The sequence below is a fragment of the Mustela nigripes genome, chromosome 5, assembly GCF_022355385.1.
Source record: "Mustela nigripes isolate SB6536 chromosome 5, MUSNIG.SB6536, whole genome shotgun sequence".
NCBI lineage: Eukaryota > Metazoa > Chordata > Mammalia > Carnivora > Mustelidae > Mustela > Mustela nigripes.
The window spans coordinates 28,463,115-28,470,253 of record NC_081561.1 but is presented as its reverse complement, the minus strand read 5'-3'; the positions used below and the strand labels follow the sequence as shown (position 1 = coordinate 28,470,253).

The window sequence follows — 7,139 nt, the reverse complement described above, 5'->3', positions numbered from 1 at the left end:
CTCAGGTCATGATCTCGGGGTCCTGGGATCGAGTCCCACATCGGGCTCTCTGCTCAGCAGGGAGCCTGCTTCCCTCTATCTCCCTCTCTGCCTGCCTCTCCGTCTGCTTATGATCTCTCTCTGTCAAATAAATAAATAAAATCTTAAAAAAAAAATTTTAAACCCCTTTTGACCATTAAGTGACTAAGATCAAACAAGCAAATAAAAAGACTAGAAAAGACACAAAGACGCTGCTACACAATAGGTTATGTCAAAAATATCAAACAAGCCTCCGCCGGCGCCCACCGGAGCCTGTTCATGTCGACTGACCAGAGTCCCGAATTCTCCCCTCGGAGCCGGTCCACACTGCCCCGATCCCAGCTTTCTATCCTTTGAAAACACTAAGAATAATGTCCCTACATCAGTTTTTACTAGAGCCAATCACCTGTCATGCCTGGAACAGGGATCGTACCCAGATTGCTCTTAGCCCCAACACTCACGAAGTCCACATCTATAAGAAGAACAGGAGCCAGTGGGTGAAAGCTCATGAGCTCAAGGAGAATAACGGACACATTACAGGTATCGACTGGGCTCCCAAGAGTGACCACATCGTCACTTGTGGGGCAGACCGCAATGCCTACGTCTGGAGTCAGAAAGATGGTGTCTGGAAGCCAACCCTGGTGATCCTGAGAATTAATCGTGCAGCGACTTTTGTCAAGTGGTCCCTGCTAGAGAACAAATTTGCTGTGGGAAGTGGAGCACGACTCATTTCTGTTACTTTGAGTCTGAAAATGACTGGTGGGTAAGCAAGCACATTAAGAAGCCGATTCGCTTCCAGGGTCCTCAGCTTGGATTGGCATCCCAACAATGTCTTGCTGGCAGCATGATCCTGTGATTTCAAATGCAGAGTGTTTTCTGCCTACATTAAAGAAGTGGATGAAAAGCCAGCCAGTACGCCCTGGGGCAGCAAGATGCCTTTTGGTCAGCTGATGTCAGAGTTCGGGGGCAGTGGCACCGGCGGCTGGGTGCATGGGGTCAGCTTCTCTGCCAGCGGGAGTCGCCTGGCCTGCGTCAGCCACGAAAGACAGCACCGTATCAGTTGCTGACGCCTCAAAAAGCCTGCAGGTCTCAACTCTGAAAACAGAGTTCCTGCCCCTCCTGAGTGTGTCATTTGTCTCAGAGAATAGCGTTGTAGCCGCGGGCCATGACTGCTGCCCAATGCTCTTTAACTACGATGACCGTGGCTGCTTGACCTTTGTCTCCAAACTAGACATTCCAAAACAGAGCATTCAGCGCAACATGTCTGCTATGGAACGCTTCCGCAACATGGACAAGAGGGCCACGACTGAGGACCGCAACACAGCCTTGGAGACGCTGCACCAGAATAGCATCACTCAAGTGTCTATTTATGAAGTGGACAAGCAAGATTATCGCAAATTTTACAATACTGGCATCGATGGAGCCATGACAATTTGGGATTTCAAGACCTTAGAGTCTTCCATCCAGGGCCTCCGGATAATGTGAAGCTGAGTGAGCCTCCCAGATCCAGCATGACAAACTGACAGACTGACAAACTGACACATGCGCTGACAAAGCCCCGCCATGTGCATGGTGGTGAGGAGAGCCAGCCACAAGGAAACACTGAAGACACGTTTCATGCAAATACTGTGTGTGTTTTTTTGTTTGAATATAATTGGTGACAGTGTTGGTTTTTTAAAAGCAGCAGTGATATGGGGTTATTTTGTTTTTGTTTTTGCTATTTCATTCCATTCTTGACCAAAGCTTCTCTTTAAGTAGTTTATTATGGAAAATTGTCACACTAACTTAAAGGAGAGGGTGGGAGATACGTCAATTGTCGCCTCAACAGTTAAATAAAAGTACTGAATGTGTAAAAAAAAATCAAACAAATAAATGATAAAGCTCAAGGAACATAAGTACAAAGTCACCTTGTAAGTTACACCTACCACTGAAATGAATAAATGAGCCATTTATACATTAGACTTCCATGAGTGTTATTGGCCTGAGCCCGTCCTTCAGAGCCCAGTCATATCTGCATTTTTAAAATCCCATTTCTGAGACAGACCTTTTTGGAAAATGACCAGATGTAGGTCAAGCCACCCCATCAGAGCCACCCATCATGCTTGCTCTGATGACATGCTACCATCTTTCTATAAGTTACCACAAAACCTACTCCATGAGGTTTCTGTACTAGAGTAAGGTGCATAAATTAGCACCTAGCAGAGTAACTGACAGAAAGCAGTAATTTAAGAAACATTAGGTCCCCTGTAGCAGCCACTTTTTGTGCACTTTATCTTCTCTGCCCCTCTCTGATTTCAACTGTGGCTGAGGTGGACAGTTCTTTGGAGCTCAGACTCAACTTGTGCTAAATCATCCCAACCTGGGTCTTTTCCAACACCTTGGTGCCCATTGGTGGCTAAATGCTCCTGCCTCCTGTCCTTCTGGTGGGCAATTTCTGGAGAATGTTCTATTTCCCTCCTCAGAAACTTCCATGGCGCATAATAGTAACATCGTCCTCAATGGGCTTTTCCTTCTTCACAATATCACACTGCCTGACTTCTGCATTCTAGAATCATCTAAATTAACTGCCTAAACCTACATCTCAGCCTCCAATTTCAGGGACACACAAATTAAAACTGTCCCTTTCCCACTCTCCTCTCCCATAATCCATTGTTCTTCTTTCACAGGTTTTCCCCAACCAACACACCAGCCAAACCTGGACTGGAACAGGAACATGGAGAATTACAATCCATTGATTTACTGGTCTTTGCCCATTCCTAGAGCACAAACTGCTCAAGGGCAAGGACCCTGTGACATGCTTGGGATCCTCAGTGTCCAATGGAAGAGGAGGCAGTTGTCCCATGGAAGCAGGTAGGCACTACACCAAGCTGTGGTAGTCACTGAGGCTGTTCACCAGTTTTTCCTGTTTTCCGCCTTCTTCCAGGCACAAGGTAGCACTGAATTTCTCTCAGCACTCTAGAAGTTAGGCATAGCCATATAGCTTGCTCTCACCAATGAAACATGAGAATAAGCCACGTGTGCTGTTTTTTCCAGGCAGAAGTGCTCATTGCCAGTGTGACCTGAGCTATTGTGGCGCCCTCTTTTGGTGGTACCTGCTTTAACCTGGATCCCAAGTGACTTGTCATCAGAGGCCCCCAACACCATCACACTGCCAACAGGTAGCGTTCGAAAGTAATAAACAGCTGTGTGAAGCTCCTGAGATTGTGGTCCTGTTTGTTACTGCAGCGTTGCTTAGCCATTCTGACTGATACAAGCTGAGATAGGAGTGCATCTGGAGGTTACAGAGACACAAAGGGGAGGGAATCAGATCTCTCAGAGGTTCAGATACGCTGCACAGGGGAATTGGAAATAAGCCTTAAAAGAGAAATATTCAACTACTGGAGGAGTGAGAGCAGTCCAGGCAAAGCAATCTGTGTGGGGAAAGGCTTGGAGTCTGGAACCCCAGAGTGTGCTAAGGAAACTGCAGGTAGGTTAGCAAGTTGTAGGGTGGGAGAGGGAAGGGGAGGTGACAGTAAGATGAGGCTGGGTAGAAGAGTCTGCCCTACTCAGGAGCCACATTGGTGGCTTGTAAGGAATTAGTTATATGGCATTTTAGGCAGGGTAGCGAAATGATTTCATCAGCATTTCAAAAAGATTCTTCTGGAACTGTGGAAGGTGAAGAGGAAGACCAGTTAGGGGACATTTATAATCCTTCCAAGAGATCAGGGGCTACACGGAAGCAGAGTAGTGGGGAAGGAGAGCCAGGACAAGTGCTGAGGGGTAGATCTTAGAGGCCCCTCTGTGCTTTCTGCTGGGCTCTCACGACACCCAGGCTGCCCGCATCTCAGTGCTCACCCCAGCATACTCTGGTTACTTACTTATTAATTGCAGTCTTCTTGAGGGTAGGAAATGTCTTTTTCTTTCGTTTTTTGTTTTGTTTTGTTTTTGCTTTTAAAGATTTTATTTATTGGGGTGCCTGGGTGGCTCAGTGGGTTAAAGCCTCTGCCTTCGGCTCGGGTCATGATCCCAGGGTCCTGGGATCGAGCCCCGCATCGGGCTCTCTGCTCCGCAGGGAGCCTGCTTCCTCCCCTCTCTCTCTGCCTGCCTCTCTGCCTGCTTGTGATCTCTGTCTGTCAAATAAATAAATAAAATCTTTAAAAAAAAATTTAAAGATTTTATTTATTTATTTGACAGAGAGAGAGACGGCAAAAGAGGGAACACAAGCAGGGAGAGTGGGAGAGGGAGAAGCAGGCTTCCTGCTGAGCAGAGATCCTGATACGGGGCTTGATCCCAGGATGCTGGGATCATGACTTGAGCCAAAGGCAGACACCTAATGACTGAACCACCCAGGCACCCCTGTTTTTTTGTTTTTGTTTTTACAGATTAACATTTTATTACTCAATTTAAAAGGCAGTGTAATATTAGAGAGATTTTAGCTTCCTGGGAAACCAACAAGAAAAGCAAAACGTGTCCAATAAAAAGACACAGGTGTTTAGCTTTTAAAGGGATAGCTTTCTTTGTCCAGAGCTATATTTGACAGGACAATTTTTTGTATTAAAATGATTGCTCCAGGGTGCCTGGGTGGCTCAGTCGGCTAAGGGTTTCACTCTTGGTTCTGGCTTAGGTCACGGTCTTGGGGTTGTGGGATCAAGCCCCACATCGGGCTCTGTGCTCAAGGAGAGCTTTAGGTTCTCTTCCCTCTCTCCCTCTCACCCGCACACACACTCTCTCTCTCAAATGAATAAATAAAATCTTTTTTAAAAAACCTGAAATTCTATACCTATTAAACACTAACTCCTTGTTTTCCCCTCCCCAGCACTGGTAACCACCATTCTGCTTTTCTGCCTCTATAATTCTAACTGTTCTAAGTGTCTCATATAAATGGAATCATACAGCATTTGTCCTTTTGCATCTGGCTTATTTCCCTTACCACAAAGGTCCATAAGTTTCATCCAAGCTGTAGCATGTATCGGAATCTCCATCCTGGGGCACCTGGGTGGCTCAGTGGTTTAAGCCGCTGCCTTCGGCTCAGGTCACGATCTCAGGGTACTGGGATCAAGTCCCATATCGGGCTCTCTGCTCAGCAGGGAGCCTGCTTCCCTCTCTCTCTCTCTGCCTGCCTCTCTCTCCATCTACTTGTCATCTCTCTCTGTCAAATAAATAAATAAAATCTTTAAAAAAAATAAAAAATAAAAAATAAATAAAATGTTCCTGGAATGTTTAAGTTGTTGCAAAAAGATGCAATTTCCAGTGTGTTGTAAACACTAACCCTTTTAAAAAGTGCTATTTCCCTCTTTTAAGGACAGCCTCTCTGATTCATTAAAAAGTCCATGACCACTCTCTTCTGTAACAGTCAGAAATTTCACGTTCCATTTCGTCTGAATTCATATTTCTCTTCCGACCTATCAAAACATTATCTTAATAAAATATGGCTTGTGTCTCAAAGTCTACTATACTCTGCAATGAAAATATGTATATAGATAAAATTTCATTTTGATCAATTTCAATTTTATCACCCAGCCAGGAGTGCCTGGCTGGCTCAGTGGGGAAAGCATACAAGTCTTGATCTCGAGGCTGTGTGTTTGAGCCCACATTGGGTGTAGAGCTTACTTAAAATAAATAACCTTTCTTTAAAAAAACTAAATTTTTAGGAGCACCCAGGTGGCTCAGTTGGTTAAACATCAGATTCTTGATCTCAGCTCAGGTCTTGATCTCCGGGTCATGAGTTTGAGCCCCAAGTTGGGCTCCACGCTGGGCATGGAGCCTAGTGAAAAAATATATATTTTTTTCTTAATTTTCTGTGGCCTTAAGGCTCTAAGTTTCAAACTTTTCCTTCTGGATTAAGTAATTATTATGATTATCCTTAATAATTAGTTTGTCAAAACAACATGCATATATGATAAATTTTGCTAAATAATGATTAAGCAAAAATAAAATAAAATTACAGGGGTGCCTCGGTGGCTCAGTTGGTTAAATGTCTGACTCTTGATTTCAGCTCAGTGATGTCAGCTCATAATTTGAGGGTCTTGGGATGGAGCCCTCTGTAGGTCTCTGCATTCAGTGGGGTGTCTGCTTGAGATTCTCTCGCTATTCTTCTGCCCCTGCCCCTTCCCCCATACACACTCTCTCTTTCTAAAGTAAATAAATAAATCTTCTAATTAATCAATTAATCAGATTAGATTAGAAGTGCAATTCTAGGTGCACCTGGCAGGTTCAGTCAGTAAAGCATTCAACTTTTGATCTTGGGGTCATGAGTTCAAGCCCCACATTGGGTATAGAGCTTAAGTAAGTAAGTAAATAAATAAATATTTTAAAAAATAAGTTGGTAACATATAATATTTTTTTAAAAAGAAGTAGAATTCTAAATAAGATCATTGGGCCCTTTCTTTTCAATTAGTTCATGTATTTACGGATGAACATTACTTACCATTAGAATTAGATAGGATTCAGCATGAATTCTATTCTAGTTTTCATTTTTTTTTAAAGATTTTATTTATTTATTTATTTATTGTCAGAGAAAGAGAGAGCAGAAGCAGGGGGAGTGTCAGGCAGAAGGAGAAGCAAACTCCCTGATGAGCAGGGAGCCTGACACAGGACCTTATCCCAGGACCCTGGGATCATGACCCAAGCCAAAAGCAGACGCCCAACTGACTGACCCACCCAGGCATCCCCCTAGTTTTCATTTTTGTAGATTTAAGAACTGAAAATTTTGTTCCCATAAATATGTAGATATAAATAGAGTCTTGTCATAGCAATGTCACTAAGTTCTTTGAAATCGTATGAAGTTATATACCAAAACACAGTGACTTATCATCAAAAATCAATCAGCTGGTTTCTTCAACAAATGGTGCTGGAAAACTGGATATTCAAAAGCAAAAGAATGACGTGGAACCCCTACCTCATGTTGAATACAAAAATTAACTCAAAATGGTTCAACAACCTAAATATAAGAGTTTAAGCCATAAAACTGTTAGAAGTTCATGACCCTGGATTTGGTGATTTTTTTAAGTTGTTGTTGTTATTGTTGTTGTTTAGTAATCTACATGCAATGTGGAGCTCAAACTCATGACCCTGAAATCAAGGGTCGCACACTCTCCTGACCAAGCCTTCATTGATGGGTTCTTAGATATGGACACCAAAAG

The 7,139-nt window shown here is 43.5% G+C and overlaps 1 pseudogene; it reads left to right on the top strand.

Annotated features, from left to right (window-relative positions):
* Positions 1-298: 298 nt before the first annotated feature.
* LOC132017825 (actin-related protein 2/3 complex subunit 1A-like) lies at positions 299-3,285 on the top strand (annotated as a pseudogene).
* The last annotated feature ends 3,854 nt before the right edge of the window (positions 3,286-7,139 follow it).